At 32.5% G+C, this 23363-nt stretch overlaps 1 long non-coding RNA gene across 1 annotated transcript; it reads right to left on the bottom strand.

Annotated features, from left to right (window-relative positions):
- Window positions 1-950: 950 nt before the first annotated feature.
- Window positions 951-12423, bottom strand: LOC129256935 (uncharacterized). The gene is made up of 2 exons (XR_008584111.2): window positions 10907-12423; window positions 951-5312 (listed from the first exon to the last, which is right to left on the bottom strand). It is a non-coding gene; the product is annotated as an uncharacterized LOC129256935 (long non-coding RNA).
- Between the last annotated feature and the right edge of the window lie 10940 nt (window positions 12424-23363).

The following is a 23363-nucleotide window of genomic DNA, read 5'->3' as shown; positions in this document are numbered from 1 at the left end:
TTGCATGTCTGGAGTTTCTTCCCATTTCCAATAGGTGGCGCTATTCACGAGGGTTTTTATTGTGAGATTTACTGGATACAGACTTCTGTCCGATAATTGCATAGTATTGTGTTTACTTCATCATCATCATCATCATCACCATCATCATCATCATCATTCATATTACAAAGAAGTTAAGCAATTGATGCTTCATTGAAAAGAAATAATTTCATCTAAGCTGGGGACAAGATGGTTTTTGTTCATAACCAAACTATGACTTCTTAAAGGTCATGCAAGTCCACCCCAGAAAAATGTTGATTTGAATAAAAAGAGAAAAATCAAACTAGCATAACGCTGAAAATTTCATAAAACTCGGATGTAAAATAAGGAAATTATGGCATTTTAAAGTATCGCTTAAGTTCACGAAACAGGGATAATTATGTACAACTCAGTGTCATGCAAATGAGTCAGGCGATGATGTCCATCACTCACTATTTCTTTTGTTTTTTATTGTTTCAATTATACATTATTTCAATTTTTACAGATTTGACAAGAAGGACCCTCTTGTTTGAACCACAAAATGTTCAGACAATGATATATACACATGTTCAGGAAGGAATAGAACTTCATTTCACATGACAATGAGGAGAAAATTAGAATATTTCATATTTCATATACCAGTAATAAAATACAAAAGAAATAGTGAGTGATGTCATCAGTTCCCTCATTTGCCTACCGACTGGATGTGCATATAACTGTTTTGTGAAATTAAGCAAAACTTTAAAATGTCATAACTTTCTTATTTTACATCCGATTTTGATGAAATTTTCAGTGTTTATTTGTTGGATTTTTCTCGTTTTATTCAAATAAACTTTCTGTTGGGGTGGACTTGTCCTTTAACAAAGACAGATTGAGAATTTAAAAGAAAAGAACAAACCGATATTAAATAAAGAAAATTCTATCAAAATAAATGTATATTGATTAATGAAAGCTGTTTATTCATAATAAATTGTGAACAGCAAAAATACCATGAACAAATTGCCAATCTCAGCAATTCTCCATATATCCAGTGCATTTAAAAATGATTTAGAAATCCAACATAATAGCTTTCATAAAAAATCACTTCGGCATAATAAAATGTAAAAATCAGTCAATTCAAAACAAAACAAATTCATACATTATATAGGCAATGAGTACATATCACTGAGATCCCATTCATAATGAGTGTTTGAAAACTATTGGAATAATAATTAAACATCACAGCTCTCAAAGAAGTATAAAACTTTATCACCTTCATAACTCTATATATTTCTCCATTATTTCAGTTGTTAATCTAAACCTATTAGTAAATGCTACTGAATCATATTTTTTTCAGTCTCCCAATACAAGAACCAACTAAATATTAAGTGTACATATCTGTATTCTATGTGACCATCAAAGTTAATTGATTTCCAGGAATCAAGTCAGTGGAATGATAAAAACAATTATTGGATGTCACTTTTTAATAAGCTGAATACAAATAGTAACTATTGTAATAAAAATACATTTACATATAAAATTGCAATTGAGAACTTTGATCTCTTAAAGATAAATACCTGTTGTGGTAAATGAGTTCGAACAGAATCCAATGAAATTACCACCAAAGTGTTTGTATGTATAACTAACAAATATGTGCCAAATAGCTCTGGAAGAAAATGTGTAATTGCTGAAAAATGAGCAAAAGCATGGAATTCAATCAAATGTTGAGTATTTTTGAAGCAATATTAATACACTGTCCCACACTGTGTTAGTGATCATCAGAATGATCAATTTTGAGCTAAGATTTCATGATTGTACAAAGATAAGGTTACATTTTTGCACCAGATCTAGATCTATGAAAACATTTTGACAATTAACCTTGATTTAAGACTTTCTCATGAAATAATTCGTCGGCGGTCATCCGAACCGTCGTATCAGTCAATTTTGGTCTAAAAAAAAAGTCCTGCTCTATTCATAACTAAATTTCTAGGCAGCAATTTATTTTATTTTCTGAGATATGAGAGGATTTTCACGGCGATGCCATACAATTTTTTTATAAAATGCGTAAATCCCATTGGAAACGTGTACTGTAACAGAGCGATACGACGTTTTGACTGACCGCGATTTCAATGCGCGCAGTCAGCCAAACTGTCATATCGGCACTGGGCCGGGAACTGCATTGACTTTGCGCGTGAAAAGCGATACAACGTTTTGACTGACCGCGTGCATTGAAATCGCGGTCAGGGTTGTTGTATTTCCTATGGCGTTTTTGTACAGGGAAAATCTAAACCGCTCAAACCGAAATTACAAGCACGTAGCTCTTTTGCGATATTTTCTCGGATTCTTAGTTTTGTGTAAAAATAAAGATACCAATGTCAAGCAATTGTCTTGGTCTTTCCAACCATGTACTTTTCTAGCAATGAATATGTTGTAAGGCTGGGGAACTAAGTGTGAAAATTATAGTAAACTTTGAAGTCGATTTTCTCTGAAATGGGTTTGCACCGTCGTATGTGTGACGGTTCGGAAGACCGCCGACGGATTGTATGATGCAACTACTGTCTTTTACCTTTAATATTGAATATTATGAAGAAACCTATTCTGATGGAGAATTATATATTGTATGAAGTCTAGTATAAATATTCACATCTATTAAAGCAAAACATTTATAAAGAGTATATAAATAAATATTTCTTGCAGCACAAACTAATATTGACAATATAACAGCTATGACTTAACATTATAAATTTACAGACTCATAAAAGATACACTAAATGAATTGGAGTCAAGTAGGCCTAATATGGATGAATAATGTCAATATACGTTTAGACAAAGATATTGCCCCCTTCAAAGTGTGATACTAATGCCCCGTTCTACGATCTTTACCTGTGGTTTAAGTTTAAAAAAAGACTGAAATGTTCTTTGCATAATGTAAAGTTGAAACTCCTTTAAAGAATCATTCCACGTTCATTTCAAAGACTGACAGAGAAAACACATTAACAATTCATAACATGAATTGAACAACCTGTCTTTTCAATATTAGACATGTTGCATTAAGTTTTAAACATTTTCAAAAAGCATGTTCACAGTGTAAATCTTCAAATTAATCAATAAACATCCGGGGGGGGGGGGATTATTATCAACACAAAATGAATAAGTTATTGGATACAAGATTCTAATTAGTTCTATATTATTATTGTTATCATGTCATCAACCCATACATACCCATATACATGTAAAGTAAGTCTCACAGTTTAACCCAATATTTAGTCATCAATACACTGGAGTTCAACAATAAATAATTCATAAATCAAATTAAATTCAACAATCTTCATACCTTTGATAATAATCTTCATTTTAAATATTCTATAAATATAAAGTTCAAAGCTAAGGAAAGGAGAAAAATTACCTGGACTAACTATATATTGCACAATAAATGTATACTATGCTGGATTTTAATTTCCTCTTTCAAAACAAGATTACCATTACTAAAAATCACTTAACAAATTATAAGACGGATTCTGCTAATATTAAAAAAATAAAAAATATTAGGCACAGTGTGGTTGGCTAGGATAAATAACCTCAATATGTCACAACATTGACTGATATAGCACAATACAAAATAGGCCTGATACAACACAATGCCATAAGCACAAGAATAAAAAAAGACCAAGTAAAGTGACTCATACTGTGAACCTTCAAGTATACACATCAACAACACACATATTTATCTGCTGCAATACTAAACTTGGTATTATTTAGTTTTTAATGGTCCATCTTTGAAAATAAACACCAAATATGGGCTAATTCAATATGTAAGAACTTTTGAGTCTTATTGCAGAATAGACAGATGCACAAACTCTCATTTTTTGTGACTTTATGAGAAAAAAAATCAAGCACATCACTTCATACTTTGTTTCATTTCCTAACTTCCAGAACTATCAATGCCTAGAATTAAAAGAAAATAATTATCAACATTTTTGGTAAAAAATAAATATAAAATACTTAGATAATCATAGTCAACTTAGCCACTAACACGAACACAAAATTTTCACTTGCCTTCCAAAGGGTCATACATGAAACTAAAGTAACTCCTTGTTGAATCATATTTTCTTATGATTATCTAGCTACCCCAGTTCAATTTTCTAATCCATTATATGTTTTTAATCTAACCCACCCCCTTAGACTGTAGATATTAATGATTTATTGTACTTTAATATCATTTTGAATAAAAGGCATACACTATATATTTGTTCTTGTACATTCAAAGGTATTAAGCAAAACTGTACAATATTTCTACAAACCCAAATTATGTTAGTACATATACAAATGGACTGATTTCAATTCAACAGATCAATGTCCCCACTTTTAATATTGAAGACATACATGTAACATCAATTTCAAGTGTATCTTTTGGGTATGTTTGGCTTTTCTTATCTTATAGTCATTTTTTGAGGTACATAACGTGTGTAGTAAAACAAAAAAATATAAATTGCCGTGAAAACATTTTTGTGACTTTTCATAAATAGAATAAAATACTTCTACAAGAGTTTCAGATATGTGAATCCCAGCACCAATATGAAATATGAGTTGAATACATTATGCTATTAAAACCATAATAAAAAAATTACAATTTGATTTTTGACATGAAATTTGAATGACTATAATTAGGTCCATATAGTATGCCAAACATGAAGGTTTTAATCATACTGTGAAGAAATATATCTCAATTTGCCAGATCAAGTTTTTCTTTTCTTTTCATGTATGGCCTAAAATACAATGGAAACAATTTTACTTTAGGTACTGATAGTGATATTCGATCCTAATAGAAACATTCAATTTTTTATAATTTTTTTACTAGACCCACATGCATCTGCTCTTGAAATATTACCATGATTTCTTTCTAGTTTGAAACAGTAAACGGTGAACCTACTTATAGACAGTTTTCATTTCAAAACAAACTCAATGTAAACTATGTCCTACAAGGTGATTTTGCAAGGTAGTGCCTCCCTCTGTAATGTACTGTATTATATTATACATGTATACCATGGGCGCTCTCCTTCACAATGTGCTAAATTGTGGACTGTAGGGACTGTAAGCTCCTTCTGTTACAAACCCTGTGTAGGCACAGTATAATAAGCTTGATACAAGGAGCTCCTTCCTAGCAGGCTCCATGTAAACTATCGTTGGCTACAAGCTCCCCCAGCAAGCTCTCCATATAGGGTCCACGGTAAGTGCTCCTCCTACTGTAAACTTGGGCTCCATGCAGACTTTGGTTCAAAATTCTTCTTATCACATAACAAGCTCCTTCTTCAGCTCTTGAAGAGAGAAAAAAATCAAAAACATTAATTTCCTGTATGTTACATATTTATATCTTCAGAAGAAGACACAAGTCAAGTTGAAGTACTGTACCATGAGTGATTTTATGAAGTGTTCTATATTTAGAATGTTTCCATAACAAGCTTTTGAGATAATAATATTGCCTTCAGAGTTTGGATGTTCTTCCGATGCTCAAAATTTGCAGTCCGAAGGAAATCACAGCAATTTGTTATTGTCAATTTAAAGTATAAATTCTTTTTTATTTCATAATACATGGTGTATGCAAAATTGTTTATGGAACTTTGTAAAATCGCACAATGCATAATATATATGCAAAAACATCTAGGTATAGGGTATTGACCCCTGCACGTCATTCAGGAGGCTGCTATAGTGTATAGAAACAATGGTTTAGGATGCTTCATAAAATCAAATGAGTGGGATCATCTGGTAATAAAAATTTGGATCTTATCTTACTTTTTAAAAATAATAAGAAATTTGATCTGAAATTCAATAAGTGGATTGAGTTGAAACAAGTTTTTTTTTTTATATATAACACTTCAATATTTTAAATTTGACAAAAAAACTAGGTTTATGACAGTTTGTAAAATCAGCGATGATAATGAGACGGCCTACATGTAAGTTTCAAGAATATATCTTAAAAAGTGTTGGACAAAAACATACAGTAAATTACCATGAAAACCTCTGATCATATTATATTACTGCTGTTGTATGTTTTACTTGTTAACCATTTCATGCTTCTCAAGATAAAATATCACAGATACACATCTGACTGCTCTGTGAGCTTTCACCTATAATTAATAATGATTGTAGAGAAGAAGGTAAAGTTGTTTGAAATCTATTAGAAATCAGTTTGAATATTTTTTCTTTTGTATTTCACAGGCAGTCCTAAACAACTTTCACTCAGTGTGTTCTGCCTAATGTTTCAATATAAATTACACAATTTATCTGGGCTACCAGGACTGGCATATTCAGGGTTATCCCTTGTCCAGCATTATCTGCCTCTACCCTAATATTATTTTCTCTCTCTTTTTTCGGTTTTGATTTCATTGTCTTTTCTTCCTTTCTTTAAAATTGAAAATATATGAATGGAACACTCTAAGGCAACAAAGAATAAATTACTTGCAGCATCCCTAGTACAGCTCTTATCACATGCACAAAATAATTGCTGCTTACTCAACTGCAGCGTGCAGTCAAGCAATAAGGTAGATTAAGAATCCACAGCGCCATCTAGTGACAGGGGTGTTAAGTGCATGACAAGGGTGTTAAGTGCATAACAGAGAAAAAAAAACCCATAATGTATCATGGGCAAACATAAAAACACCAGTTTGAGTTTAGGCATTGCTATATCTTATCTCAAAATTCAATTAGTAATTTAGGTGGGAAAAGTCTGAATATTTTTTGGCTAATTCATTTAGTGCTGATGAAAATAAACTGGATAAAGATGTTGACTGCATGGCAGCTGAAAATCTGCATACATATCATGACATGCCAATGAGAGCAACGTTAATTTCAAAATCCATTTTCATTGCTATTCACTGCTTTAAGACCTGTTTACTGATATATTCAAATTTCATGTTCTCAAAGGAAGACAACCTGAAAGCTTGCCACAGGAATGCCAGACATATAAATGATTAGCCTATATATATGTCGTAAGTGATTTTACAAACTAGCTCAAACCTCGGCTGGTCTCCAAAACATGATTTCGAGATAATCACGTTCAAAGTTTTGATGTTTCTCAGATGCTCATAACTTTGCGCTTTGAAAGAAACCAGATAAATTAGTTATATCAATTTAAAGCATACATTCTATTCTTTTATAATACAAAAAAATTTGTCCACAATTCGTATTCATTCTTTCAATATGTGAAATGAAGCAAGCTGCTAATTTTTACAAAAAACAGGGGGTTTGAGTCACTTCATAAAATCATGCGTACCATGCAAACTGTTTTTAGCAGCAAAGACCCCACTTTGAACTAGTCAAAATTATTCTTATACAATTATATTTTATACATTATTATTATACAACATATGCGCCGCATACGTACAGCATCTAGGTCGGGTCTTTGACCTGTTCACGCCGTCTGCCATTCCACAGACTTTATAGTACTCAAAGAATGGTTTCAGTCAGTTTGTAAAATCAAAGGAGGGGGTTGAGCCGGTTGTTAAGAAAATTAAATATGCTCTTATTCTTTAAATAAGAATTTTGATCTGAAATTTGGCAAATCAATAGAGTGAGTCACTGGCTTCCAGGATATGAATTTGACTGAAAATTAGGTTTGAGCCTGTTCATAAAATCACTGACGATGTGAACACGATTCCAGATATTGTAGTTTTGAATAAATAAATTCATACTAGGTTCTCATAAGAAAGCAAAAATCCATAAAATTTGAACACTAAGGAAACAGGCTTGCTTATACTTGTAACCTTCCAAAATACTTTGTTTTTCATATATATTTCTCAGTCAAATACAGCAATATTGTAGAATACATTTTTAGACTGAGGCATGTTTCAAGTATGAACAGGGGTTAGCCAGAATGCAACTCGTGTACATTAGTGTTGAATGTAAAAAGGCAGTATGTTATTCATAATGATTGCGTCACAAAGAAAAATAGTTTCCCACTAACATGAGTGTACACTGAACAATTTGCCACTTGTTTGTAGTCCTTTAATGCATCAGTAAAATTGTTGTTTTCTGTCTAAGCTCTGCCTGAAAGTATAGCCACAATATAAGTGTAAAAACAAGGAAACAAATACTTTCATATTTATTGGCCACCTTTCATATTTACCATCAAAAGCATATCCGTAAAGCACCTGAATATTTATGGACAGGGTTTATGAGATGCTTTATGATGAAGCAAAGATTATAGGCCTTATCATGGAGATATTAACATATCTCCATGGCCTATGCAGTATAGAGTCTCCAGTGTCATTATTGCATGAAATGATAACTGTCCAAAGTTTGTATAAATGCGTCACTGTAGAACCAATCTTTGCATGCTCATAATATGTTTCACACTTTTACTGAGGGGTTAGTACATGTACTGTATTTGGATTTTAAAAAGATTTGCTTTCTATCTTTTTAAGTGTGAATGGTTCTTTTTTAACTAAAACATTTTTTTTTCAAAAATTCTTCCAAAACCATTTAAAAAACAATTAATTATTTTTCTTAAATTGTCCAAAAGGAAAGGATGTTCCAAGGGATACAGGATATGGGACAAATTGTGAATATAGGATGATCCTGTATGATACCAAACATCTGGTCACCCTTGAATGATATATGTAGATGAGAGTACATGTAATATATCCCTGATGAAAAGCATGATTACAGGTGAATATGGTATATTCTAAAGTGTATAATGACCACAAATAACCATTGATAAACACAGTGGAAAATCAGCATGATCAAGTCATTTGAAACTATACATCAATTTACCAAATTATAAAGCAGAAACATAATTATCTTGGGCTTTAAAAACTAATGTTATAGAAAGTCAACCCTACTTAAAAACTTTACAAATGACCAATAGTAAAATTGGCAATTATCTTCCGAAGTTTTTAAACCTTATTTCATTAGCTTTTGAGTGATGTTTTGAACAAATTGATACTGCTGATATGAAAAATGACCATCCATCCTCATTGAGGTCCAAACATCTTAATACCAAGTTTCCACTGAAATGTGTTTTTTTTTAAGTTAAAATAGATTTTTTAAATGATTATTAAATATTAATATCAAGTACATCAAAATGTATAGGCTGCATGCATTTCATGAATATTAAAGGAGAATGAAACCCTTGAAACCAGCTGAATCCATATCAAAGAGAAAAATCAAAGGAACACATTGTTGAAAGTTTGAGGAAGATTGAATGAATAATAAGAAAGTTATGAGCATTTGAATATTGAGATCACTAGTGCCATGTAGATCCTCCCATCGGCAATGCGACCAAGATCTGTGATGTCACACACGTACAACTCTCCCATTTGGACACTGAAAATATACCCCAAAACATTTCTTTTTGCTCATTCTAATCATATGACAAACGATTCATCAATGATATAATGTTGTGAAACCTCTGTACTTGTCATCTCATAAAGAGAACACCTCACCTTGTGATAGACTCTATAAAAGTGAGAATATAAGTGAAATAAGTACTAAAGTAATGAGGGAGTTGTACGTGTGTGATATCACAGATCTTGGTCGCATTGCCGATGGGAGGATCTACATGGCACTCGTGATCTCAATATTCAAATGCTCATAACTTTCTTATTATTCATTCAATCTTCCTCAAACTTTCAACAATGTGTTCCTTTGATTTTTCTCTTTGATATGGATTCAGCTGGTTTCAAGGGTTTCATTCTCCTTTAATATATTATGTAATGAAAACATCACAGTATAAGTGTAATGAGAAATCAAATTCAAACTTCATATTAATTGAATTATACATGCATATCAGTAGATGACAGGTGATCTATGAATCTCCACCAGAGTATACACCTTATGATCATGTTGGTATTTAAAAACAATATAGAAAGGGACAGGGGTATGCAGTTAGTGCAGCCTTCGCTAATAAGAATAAATTATCCCAGTGAGGTAGTCAATTTTTTTCTTTCTCACTAAATTTTTTTAAAGATAAATAATATGTATCATACCAAATCTAACATTTATTGTTTCATACATCTACTTAAAAAACCAAATATATATATATATATATTTTCACAGCAAAATTGGCAAGAGTTGTCAAGTTTGTCATGTCAGCCCCCACCCCAGCCCCTATGATTTTGAAGTAGTAAATAAACAGATGAGAGGTCTGGGTTTGTAATGAGCCAATAATGCTATAATTATATGAGAAAAATATGACATCATCTTTAGGTCATCCCCATACCCATCAAAATATTCCTAGCACCACCACGACCACAGTATGGTTTGTCAGTCCCCTTGAAACACTGCCTAATTTTGTCTTCATAAAAAAGAGAAAAAAATTAATCCCCATTTTTGTGTTTACCAGTCAATGGCTGTAACCAAGAGGAGAGATATAATATAGTGTCTAAATTTAATTGTACAACAAACCAAGATTTCATTTCAGACATTGTCCCAATTACCTCACTTTAACTTTCTTATTCCATATCCCATTTCTTTACATCAATCATCCCATGTTCATTTTCTGCAAGATCTGCTTTCAAGCAAATCATGTCATAACCAAGATCAGATTGCCCTTTGAATAAGAAAAAAATAGACAACCTCACTATCCATGGATGAATATAACATATATAATTTTTGCAAGATAAAAATCAGAGTATAAAATAATTAATAAAACATATTTACATATTGTGGGACTTTCCAGGAAGCTAACAAAATGCTGTAGATTTATATTACCAATTAAGGAAAGAGAAACAAAAACAAACAAAAATCTATAAACAAACAAATTTACAATACAAGGGTAATACCCCCTCCTAACCCTAACATTTCCTTTCTACAATGGAAATAATAAATGTTAAATGAAAATTAGATGAAAATATCAACATTAGCACATTTGTTAATAAAGTTACAGATTGTGAAATATTTTTCAAAAACTTACGTTCTACTTAACGATGCTGTGAGATAGAAAGGGGTAAAAAGGCAAATAATTTTTAATATCAGTTATACCATTAAGGAACAGTCAGTTTGGTCTAACAAAAAGAGCAAGGGGAATGTCCCAAATCACTTATGACAGCCAAAATTAATAAGGTGTTAGTGCTATTGCCTATTAGGCATTCATATTTTCATCAATAAATTCAAACCTTCACCTGACCATATTTTTGTTGGCCCACGCTTGGTGGTTCCTCGGTGAAAAAATGGCGAAAGAGAAATTTGCATATAAAGCCAAACTTTTTTCTTCTCCTTTCAATGGTTGTTTTCCAAAGGTATCAGCTTCCAAGGCTACATCTTCAGTGCAGATCTTACTCATGACCGTAACATATGTAAATTGCCAGTCACTTTTATGTCTGCCCAAACAAACTGATTGCTTTCACCAAAAAGGGATATAATGGAGATCTCTTCAGTACTTCTCCAGGTTATAATCAAGGACACCGTTCTCATTATACTTTCTAAAACAGGTTTACTGGAAACCGGTTCAGAAGCTCGCTTTGCTAGCATTCCCATGCATTTTATCACCTGAAAGTAGTTTTCAAAACCACTTCATGTAAAGCGGTCTTGTTGCTATGGGAACACTCTCAGTGGGGTGACATGTTTCGCGCGAAATTTGAAACTGCATCGTATGCATTCCACACAATGTGTGGAGTAGCGCGCTCAAAATGTGCAAAGATCGCTTCCCGAAGAATGGTTGTGTCCTCACTTACGCTAAAACCAGTTTAACGAGGCAAAGCGATCTTCAAAACTACATCGCGAGGTGGTTTTCTGAACCGGTTTGGAAGATCGCTTCCAAGACCACTTTGACTGTTCTCATTAAACGCTAAACTAGTTTCCACTATTTTCCAGTAAACTAATTTTAGAACGGTAGTGAGAATGGTGTCAAGAAGTCACCACACAGAGATGACTTAACATAACGAAAGTGATAATTTCAGTGAAGCAGTTTAGAATTTAGAAATGTTATGGAGATCTGCAGGGAACGGTATCACTTCAAAGTAACATTCTATTATGAATAGTATCAAGTTGTTATTACAAGGAAAATCAATGGAGCAAGTCAGTGAAATGATATGTTTAAAGGTATGAAGTTGTGAATTTTTTTAAATATTCAGTCATTTACAGGACACAAAATTTGATCACTATTGATAGCATCTCTCTGAATTACCTACATGTATAATATTCCACAAATCATGCTCCGTTGTCAATAAATCAGGCCTACATTAGTGTATTATTCAGATTTGGCAATCATTACTATGTATACATTATAAAGTCAATCATAGAATCTTAATCTGATCATAGTCAAAAGTCAGTGCAAATAAATAAATACATATGAAAATAAATACGTGATGCAAAAAGCAGAATAGGAGCTTGTATCAAAGTGACACTTATGTGTTTTGCATTCATATTTGATTCAGCACTTAGACATCTATGTTTGAGATTATAGTTTTTTCATAACTTTCTACCACTTGATATCAGGAATGACCAACCCCTCCATCCCACCCCCCCATCAAAAACAATGGGGAACAGTGGCGTAACTACGGGGGGGGGGGGGGGCACGTGCCCCCCCCCCCCCCAATCGGCTGGCCCCCCAAAAAAAACGGGGAAAAAGAGAAAAAGAGGGAGAAACTGAGAGCAACGTAGTGGGAAGGAAGAAATTATTGTTAATTATGTTATATTATATTATAATTATGTCATGTTATATTCAATAGAAATGAAAAAAATATCATAACTTTATGAAACATAATTTGCTCAGGGCCTATATGTCTTCATTGTCCCTGATGCTCGCATCGTCTGTTTATTAACGAGATATGTAATCCTGTTGTACTAAAACCTCCCGTTTTCAAGTCAATACACCAAATATATTTCCTCGCACTTCGAATTATAATTGTTTTATGTAGTGACATATCATTTTAAGATCTTAATATAAAACATTTCCCGTCCGTGCTTATGTTCGCATTAGTGGATTAGTGAGATATGTCTGCTCTTCATGAATTCCTAAAATCAGTCCTTAAAATTTCCCTTTTTCTGATCTGAATATCAAAAATTTCAGCTTGCGCTCGCTTCATTTGGTTAGTGAAATACTATGGTGAGATATATGTACTCTTAATGGATTCTTTTTAAAAATAGACCTTAAAATATCCATGCTTGGGGTCAATATATAAAAAAATTTCAGCTCGCGCTTCGCGCTCGCTTCATTTGGTTAGTGAAATACGTATGGTCTTCGTGAATTCCTACAAACAAGCCTTAAAATGACCCTCTTCAGGTCTGAATTTCCTAAATTTTCAGCTCGCGCTCGCAATATTTGATTAGTGAGATGCGCATGTTAGTCATGATTACAATGACTACAATTGATTTATGTGTTTGGATGCATAAAATTCTAACAAAATCAGCAAGCGCTTGGCACTCGCATTAGATTACTATATGGTGAGATATGTATACTCTTAATAGATTCCTAAAATATAGTCCCTAAAATGTTTGGGGTCAATGTATAAAAATTTCAGCTCGAGCTCCGCGCTCGCATTGTTTGTTTAGCGAGACAGGTACATATCATGATTACAAAAATTTGCTTATAATGTCCCTTTTTAGGTCTGAATATCAAAAATTTTCAGCTCGCGCTTCGCGCTCGCATTATGTGACCAGTGACATACATATCTGTTTAATGACACTTTCCTTAAAATGTCTCTATTAGGTCAGCATACCTAGCAACTGAGCGCGCTTCGCGCGCTCACCGTCTAAGTGACTCAAAATTTTTGCTAGTGCCCCCCCAATGCCATGACCCACGGTACGCCACTGATGGGGAAGAAAAAGAGAGGGCAGTGAAATACAGAGGGAGAGATGGAAGGAGGAGATAGGTCATGATGGTCCAGTGGTAGAGTGCCTGCTTTCATGGACTGAATCTGATTCAAACCAAAGAATTATAAGAATGGAACCTTCTTCCTTCTCTCTAGAAATGGGTTTTTCCTGGTTTTTTCAATTACTGTACTTTTGTTGATGTGCCAATTTGTTATCAGAAATCTATACTGCGCTACTATCCATTATGTGTAGAGATCGTAGCGTCACAATATTAAAGGGTACAGGGACCCTTTTCAGGCCAGCAAGAGCCCTAAGCTTGGGTAGAACCCCAAACCTTTTGAATTTGAGGACTTTTAAATGGGTCAAAATCTGTTTTTATTAATGTTAAAGGACAAGTCCACTCCAACAAAACGTTGATTTGAATAAAAAGAGAAAAATCCAGCAAGCATAACACTGATAATTTCATCCAAATCGGATGTAAAATAAGAAAGTTATGACATTTTAAAGTTTCGCTTAATTTCACAAAAAACTACATCGCGAGATGCTTTTCTGAACCGGTCTGGAAGATCGCTTCGACCATTCCCATTACACGTTAAACTACTTTCTAGTAAACTAGTTTCCAGTAAACAAGTTTCAGAAAGGTCGTGAGAACGGTGTCTTATAATATATATGCACATCCTGGTCAGTATGCAAATGAAGAGACTGATGATGTCATCTACTCACTATTTCTTTTGTATTTTATTATATGAAATATTCTAATTTTCTCCTCATTGTCAAGTGAAACAACAATTAATTCCTCCATGAACAAGTGGAATTAGCATTGTTTAATACTTCATGGTTCAGTCAAGTTGGTCCTTATTGTCAAATCTGTAAACAATGAAATATTGTATAATTCAAACAATAGAAAACAAAGAAATAGTGGGTGAGGGACATCATCAACCATTTCATTTGCATGTCACTGAGTTGTGCATATCACTGTTTTGTGAAAAATAAGCGAAACTTTAAAATGTCATAACTTTATTTTACATCCGATTTGGATGAAATTTTCAGGGTTATGCTCATTTGATTTTTCTCTATTTATTCAAATAAACATTTTCTGGGGTGGACTTGACCTTTAACATAACAAAGTCAGAACTGAAAAATTGAGACCCCCTGTTCTAGGCACGCAGCATTTAGTTTGGAGAATAATTACATTATGAAAAGTTTTCTTGCATTATGCACTTGCCATTCATTTGACTGAGTATAAATGCATTTATGTTTAGCATTACTAAAATACATCTTTTAGCAGGAATTCCACATGATTTGAGTCTTTAATATATCTTTGATTGTCTACATGAATGTGACAAGCGGCGAATAGATGCAGCCAGGATTCTGCAAGATGCTGTGGTACGATTTTTGGTAAGGTGCCTTCTGGTGTAGGAATGGATATGTTCAAAACCCTATTCTCAAGGTTTGATTTGTACCATGGTACCATGATTTATGCAGATTTCTCATATCACACTTACTGTCACACTTCCCTTTTAGCGCCCTCTGCCAAGGTGCGCATTTAGTTGGATTTTTCTTAAGTATACACAATGAAATAAGCATAATCCATGGTTGTGTACCATGGTACAACCTCTTTGGAGAATATGGGCCAAAGACACTGACCCCTTTTTAAACATCAGTGGTCTAGAACTAGCTACCTATGGCAGTCTATTTTGGTCTCTTGGCATGCTTCCCTACAAATCACCTTGTGATTGAGAACACAATAAAATGAGTATGCCAGGAGTACATCACAGTGAGATTATTCATATGAATAGACCCCTTTACGTTGGAAGGGGGGAGGTACAGTGGAATGTAAAGTGTAAGTAAAAAAATGCAAAATTTCCTCGACCCCTGAGCAGATGTTTCTATGAGAAAGAAACTGTTGTATTTACAAGAGTTAAAAACTCTGATCAGGGGTTGCAGTGTACTCCACACTTCCCATTCCATATCCAACCAGAAGATAGATGTTTTCCTCAGTAGATGTGATATCAACCTCCTGTACACCTGGTCAAGAAGGTTCACCTCTTCAATCAGAATGAAATCAATCAAAGTCACACATATGAAACCACTTCCCCCCCCCCCCCCCCAAACTAGGGGATTCCAAATGAAATGCTTTAAAGGGGAAGTTCACCCTCACAAAAAGTTTGTTGTAAAAAAACTGAAAAAATAAAAATATTGGTGAAGGTTCAAGGAAAATCCATCAAATATTCAATATTAGAATTCTAAATTTTTGAGTTGTGACATCATATACAAGCAGCTTCCCCATGATATAAAATGCAGAAATTTCAATTTTTTGATAGTTCATGATGACTAAACACTGTCTTCTTTCAGAAGCGGGTGCGAAATAATTTGTCTGTTGATATACTGAAGGTACAATAAAAACAATTTTCAATTTTTTGAGAAAATGACATTTCATTGTGTATTTTTAATTCATGATACCTGAGCTGCTGTTGCATTTGAAAAATAACTTTAATCTTTGATAGATTTTCCTCAAACCTTTTCCAATATGTTTTAATTATTTTTTCTGCTATTCCTACATTTTTAAAATCAGGGTGAAGTTACCCTTCAATAACAACTCCCATCCCCAAAAGAACAAATACCAGATATTTAATACAACTAATTTATTTTGAGTTGGACCATCATCACCACCACCACCAAAGCTATTACTTTCAAGCATAAGGATACAATTTGACAGAATAATGCAGGAAAATACTACATTTTGCTAGGCCAGGGAGAATTAAAGATGAAAAATAACTTCATGTTAAAGGAAAAGAGATTTAAGATAAGTACCATTATAGAAAATTTTTAAAATATGGTTACCATCTTCATTCCTGAAATCCACAAAACCCCCAATTAATTGATGTAAACCCATGTCATACAGTTAGTAGAGTTTAGTACAATATCTTTTTCATGAAAGAGGGGGAAATGTAGCACATGATGGGAAAATATATGAACTGCTTCTTATCCACCATAGCACTTTGGAAGATATCCAGCCATGGAGTAGCTTTCATTTAATTAATTTAATAGAATGGATAGGACAGATAATCAGAAATGGAGTTATTATGTTTTGTATGACAATAATTGAAGTGTAAATGATGATCATGAATCTGATATAATGTAACAATTTAATTTGTGTTCATATTGTTTTATTCATAAATAAATAATCTATACAAAAATCTGCCAAGCTAACTCCTAAAATAAAACTGTCTAAACTATTGACATGTGTCCATTCTATAAAAAAGCTAGTAGGGATCTTCAGAATGTACATGTCTCTATCAAAGCATTTGAATACCAATACTATTCATAACAAAATATTTTGTCTGTTCATTCTTTTATCATAGTCTAATAATAAAATAAATCAGAACATTTTTTTAAACTATTGAATCATTTTAAAAGTAATATGAATGCACTATTAAAAAAATATGCTGAAGAGATTATAAGAAACATGTATGTATAATGTATAACAGGATATAAATAAATAAAACTTTGTTAGTTTATGCTTGGGACATGTTTATGTACAATATTACCACATCAGGAAGGTAATATTTTATAGACCTTTTCTTCATAATGAATTAAATTTTGAGGATATGGATTTATGAGATGCCAGGGAAAGAATAATGTCATTTACTTACTATAATAGTTGAATAATCTGAATGTTACTTTGATTCAAAATTTCGAAAATGCATTACAAAACTGACTTTAAAATTGATGTTAAATGACCTGTTTGTTAAAATGGGTCTGTATATTTCCATTCAGACGTATGCTTCCTGGTAATAAAATTAATAAATTAAAATATGATTATACAAAATATGATTTTGATAATTGACATGAATGGTATATGTAGGCAGCTATACAATATTACTCAAGTACCACACCAAAACCCACATACACAATTGTTAAAGTTGAAAAACATGATCTGTGATACACATACATGTATTTCATTAATGTCTAATGAATGGAGTTAGTATACGAATGTTGTTAGCAAACACTTAATGCAGTACATGACTGTTAGCAAGATATAAAAAATGACCCAACATTTGTGCAATATTTTGCTGGACTTTATACCTTTTATTGACTACTGCAAACTTCCATATACATTAAATGACAACTAAAATTCCATTATTACTATAAGTATACAAAGACTCTCTCAAGTATTAAGTACACTCTAAAGCTATGACTTCAGCAGATGGCCCCGTTGTACAAAGAGTTACGATTGATTCGATCAATCGCAACTATGGAAAGCCAGCAAAGTCAACATATGAAATGCATGTTTGTTAAAACAAAAATTCTAGATATGAATGCATATCCATAAATTCATTGATTTCTTGACAATTTGGGGTGTTTTCCTTTGATTACAAAGGACATTTTGCAAATTTCCTGTAGAAAAAATTATGACACTGATGGATTTCCATAGAGTTACGATTGATCGGATCAATCGTAACTCTTTGTACAACGGGGCCATGGTATTAAAGCAATGTAGCACTTTGTATCAACATGGAATTAAGCTTTGTACATTGAGATGCAAACATTCTTTTTTTCTATTTTGTCTCAATTTTTTCTCAATACATGAATGCTTATGTGCTTTTGTCCAGGAAGCATAAGTTCCAGTCTAAGCTTCAAATTGCTTTAAAAATAAATCCCTAATTAAAAATAATCTTGAATATTGATCTGAATCAATCATCTATGGAGTCCAGCAGCCTGTTGCATAAAACTTTGTACCTGAGAAAACTCCGGTAAAAACTGAAAACTAAGGTTAGTCTGATTTCTGCCATTGAGTTTAACACAGGGCAAAAACTCAGGTAAAAAATACCTGAGTTTTCTCAGGAAAAAGTTTTATGCAACAGGCCCCTGATGTTTATACAATATATTCAAACTTATACAGTGCAGATGCAGAGTAATAGTGCCTTCTTACAATACTGGAAGTCTTACATTACCTTAGTAATTACTCTCCTTATAGGAAATAAATAAAATCAGTTTACATCTACAAATACTATAAACATCTATTGCATAATTGAACACACAAAATGCACACTTGACTACACTAACAAGACTTTATTACTTGACTTAAATAACACTGACAATTTAACATATATTATTACAATTGCATGGAAAAATGACAAGAAATGCAATTTCTTCAGAGTAATATTGCTTAATAATAATACAACAATTACAGCCCCTGAAATCTATATGCAGATCACCTCTGATCAGTCAACAATATTTTTGCCCATAGAGCAGTTAACAACAATGACTTTAAACCCTCCACAATATAATTGTTGATACAAGGACACTAATGTTATGTACACAAAGTTGCAATAACTTACATTGTCCAATTTTTCGATAGGTTGGAGAGGGGTGGAGATGATTCCAAATATTTTTTTTAAAATTATATAGTGTACCAAACATATTCTGTTCAGAATATGAAGAGTTTTAAACAGAGATGTGAATTATATGAATCGATATTAAAAAAATGCAACAGAATTTTGCCTACTGGTAAAAATTTTATGTATAAGCACAAAATACAGTTATGTAAAGTTTTATTTCTGCAATGTAAAATAAGTTGTTCATAAGATATGAAACTGGCTTCTACAAGCTTATGTATACATTACATGTATATCTGGAAACTGAATTTGTACAAAAAAGGCAAAGGGAACAAATACAATATGAAAGTCATGGAATTTTTAAAGGAGAAATATATAGATTATGAAAATGGCCTTATTATATATCAATGGAAAGGTTATGATAATGGGGATTATCATTATGGCATTTGTAAAATGAAGACAGACAGGGAATATGTTACACCCCCCATTCCCTTGCAGGTTTGCACACATGTATAACCAAAAAAACCCAAAAAACTTGCAAATGCCCCTTCAGAAAAAAAAAACTTCTTGAATACATTATTAGCTACAATGTACTAACAAGTTATTTTCCATAATGAGGAAAAAAGGAAGAAAATCAGCAGAATGTTATTACACTTCAAAATACAGATTTAATTATCTAGCAAAAGTATCCATGAACAAGATCAGATCAGAATTTCAAATAAGAATGGTTACCTCTCTAAATTATGATTTACCTACAACTCTGATCAAATAATAAACCCTGTCTCAAAACCATTACACAATACACAAGCAAGAGTTGTACACAATTTTCATTCTTTTTCAGAGTAGTTCATTTATGCAATCAAATTTACATAAGTCCACCATATGTACAAAATTTTCTTAAACAATCATACTCAAAAAGTAGTTTGGTTTCTTTTGTTACACAACTGTAAAAATGCATGGGTATATTAAAATAATGTATCGTCTAAAATCAACAGGAAAAAAATCATTAGTACTTGGAATTTGGATGAATAAATTATACCAATAATTAAAGTATGAATACAAATTATGATCTTGTACATACTGTACATGTAGATGTTTGCTCAAACAGATATTAAGCTAACTTATCAAGTTGATCTTATCTTCAAATGTATAAAAAAAAGTATTTAAAATGATTTTGCACATCTAAAATGCCAAAATATTTCAATTCAAACAAAAATTTGACAAACCATGCATGTATGGACAAATACAAAAATGATTATGAAATAAATGGATTGTCGAGATTTTTAGAACTTTAGGAAAATTTTAGTTTTTTCTATAAATATCTATAATGATAATAATCATTGACCCCATAGTTGTATAAGGTTTTGATTCAAATGAAATTATTATGAGAATATTATTAAATTTACAGATGTATTGACTGCAATTTTTTTTTTCTTAAATAGTGGAAAATCCATAAAGTAGTATCACTGTACACATATTACATCATGGATCACACATTTTAAATAAAGAGTATAAAATATGAGGTAATAAATACACCAGGGTAAGTTTTTTGTGCATTGTTGCAATTGTTTAAAAAAAGGGAGCTAAAATATAGAGATTTGCATGGTGGAGTACAACTGAAAATAATGCAAAAAGGTTCTTTTTACTGAACTGTTCTACAGTGCGTCCCAGAATAAACGAAACCGAGATTTAGCGATGATTTATCATAACTTAATCACAAATACAATAGACAAGTGACCTACCAATGTAAAGCTTAGAATCTCCTCTTTCATCTGATATTACTTAGATTATTCCCCATTCACGCATGAGTGAGTAAAAACAAAGAAAAGATACCAAAAACTCATTTGGCGGGGGGTATCTGAATTTCAAAAAGAAAATCACATGCCTAAAGAGTTCAATATCTGCTCTTTTATTTGATACCTTAATCACAAAAAATGGTCAAGAAGTAAACAAGTTATGTTCCCTCGAAACAATGCTTGTATTTCCACAATTTCATTAAATAACCGTGTTTTCACCGGCTTCCCACAGAAGCTATCGCATGGTTAACAAAAGATTTAATGCATGGTTGATCGTCAACAAAACGGAGTGTCAAGTGAGTTTGAACGCTAGCCTGTAGAACCTCTTAATTTAATGAAATTATTGAAATTCAAGCCTTATTTCAAATAACAAGAACTTTGTTATTTCTTGACCATTTTCTGTAATTGTGGTATCAAATTAAAGAGCAGATATTGAACCTTTTAAAAATGTGGTTTTCTTTTTGATACCCAGATACAGCCCGCCAAATGACTTTTTGGAATACCCTCTTCAAACTGTTTTTGCTCACCCATGCGTGAATGAAAAATAATCTAAGTAATTCCAGATGAAAGAGGAGATTCTAAGCTTTACAATGGTAGGTCATTTGTCTATCGTATTTGTGATTAAGTTATGATAAATCATCGATAAATCTCGGTTTCGTTTTTTGTGGGACGCACTGTATAGCAATTTAAATGATAGAAGTACAGTGTATTTCCAGACTTGACTATATATGGTCAAATTAAATCAATCTATTAAATCATGCATTAGTGAGTGCACATTAAAGATACAATTGTCACTTTAAAGTTCACAGGAGACATATTAATGCCACAATATGAGTCAAATTAAGAGTATCTTATTATTTAAATCTGTGCTCACTCAACCATGATATGACAATTATATTTTGTATTTTCATAATTGAAACCACAATTGATAGCAAAACCTGCTTTCAATCTCCCCAAAACTAAAGTAACCTGCATGAATTTAACCATTCCAATACCAATAATAAACATAGGTAAAATAAAAATCCCAAAGAATTGTGTTCATTGATCTGTGCACATCAAATATGTACTGTCAGCTACATGTTAGTGCAATTGTAAATTGCCAATTCGTCTACTCATCACATGGTCTACCTTTATTTAGTCTAATGACAGTCCGTCCATCAACATTTTGTCTAACAACCATATTTTGGTCCAGTCATCACTTTGTCTTATCACCAGTTTGTTTATGACCATTTTGGCTCATAACCAATTGGTCTAATACCCATTTTATTTTCATTCATTTTCATTTGCCCAATTAGACTGAATGATATACATGTATGAACTGAATGGCTATTGGACCAACTGGTTATTAAACAAAATGGTGAGTGGACTAAATGCCAATTAGACCATTAGGATAGAGGACAAACTGATGGTAGACAAATGATAGTATACGAATTGGCTTTATGATTAGACCAATTGAAAATAAACCAGTGCAACTGGATGAAGTGATGAATATTTAACAACCACAGCAGTTTCAACATTCACTAGAAAAAAAAATTGATATGACAAAATACTTTCAGAAAAAGAATTTAAAAAAATTGAAAACTTGGATTCCCTGTGTGCTCAAAAGGGATCTAGTTTCATACAGAATTTAGTCCAATATTTCTTCAATCTTGTTATTTAAGTTATACCATTTCAGTTAAGGGGGAACTTACATTTTGTGTTATATTTAGATTGAGGTTTCCAGAAAGCACCATGTAATGTTATAATCACAGTAATGAAACCTACTCAAAGATATTTGAACGGCATATTATCAACCAGTTTGGAGTCTTATTTCCCTGATGTGACTAGAACATCAGTAGTCCTTAGGACTTCTTTAGTGAAATTTCTCATAAGATCTGAGTTTTTTCAAAAATTTCTCTTGTTACTTAACTCATTGTTCTTTCTGAAAAAAGAGGAGAAACCTTATCCTCATTTAGTTGTTTTGGTATTCATTATATCATTGCACAGTGCCTACAAAAAGGGGATCGGATTGTTTGTGTTCTACTTCAATGCAAAAATTGCAGGACTCAACACAGTTATCGCCAATTAATTCTGTCAGCCACAGTATTTGTTTTGCTTGCATTAACTATAAGGAACTTTCATTTTGGACAATGGATGCTTCTACCAGTTCTACCACAAATATATAAGTGTCGTCCAGTGTTGCATTGTTTCCATCGCCACATAAAGATGTCTAAAATGTCAATTGAAAAAGACCAAATCTCTGTGGAGTTGTCATTTTCAGCACAACCCTGATTCACCATAAAAACTGTTGAACAAACTGGAGAATTGAAGATTCAACCTCAAGAGCTGATGTATACGCACATAGTTTAATCATCAGAAATCCATTTTATTGTTGCAGAAGCATCCACTATGTAAAACAAAAGCTCCTTATTGCATGATAAATACAATAATACAGTGTATTTTTCATTATAGATTTCTGGTAAACAGCAAGTCAATAGTC

This window comes from Lytechinus pictus, chromosome 3 (genome assembly GCF_037042905.1).
Source record: "Lytechinus pictus isolate F3 Inbred chromosome 3, Lp3.0, whole genome shotgun sequence".
Classification (NCBI taxonomy): Eukaryota; Metazoa; Echinodermata; class Echinoidea; order Temnopleuroida; family Toxopneustidae; genus Lytechinus; species Lytechinus pictus.
Note: the sequence above shows the minus strand (reverse complement) of the source record. Positions and strands in the feature narration are given on the sequence as shown.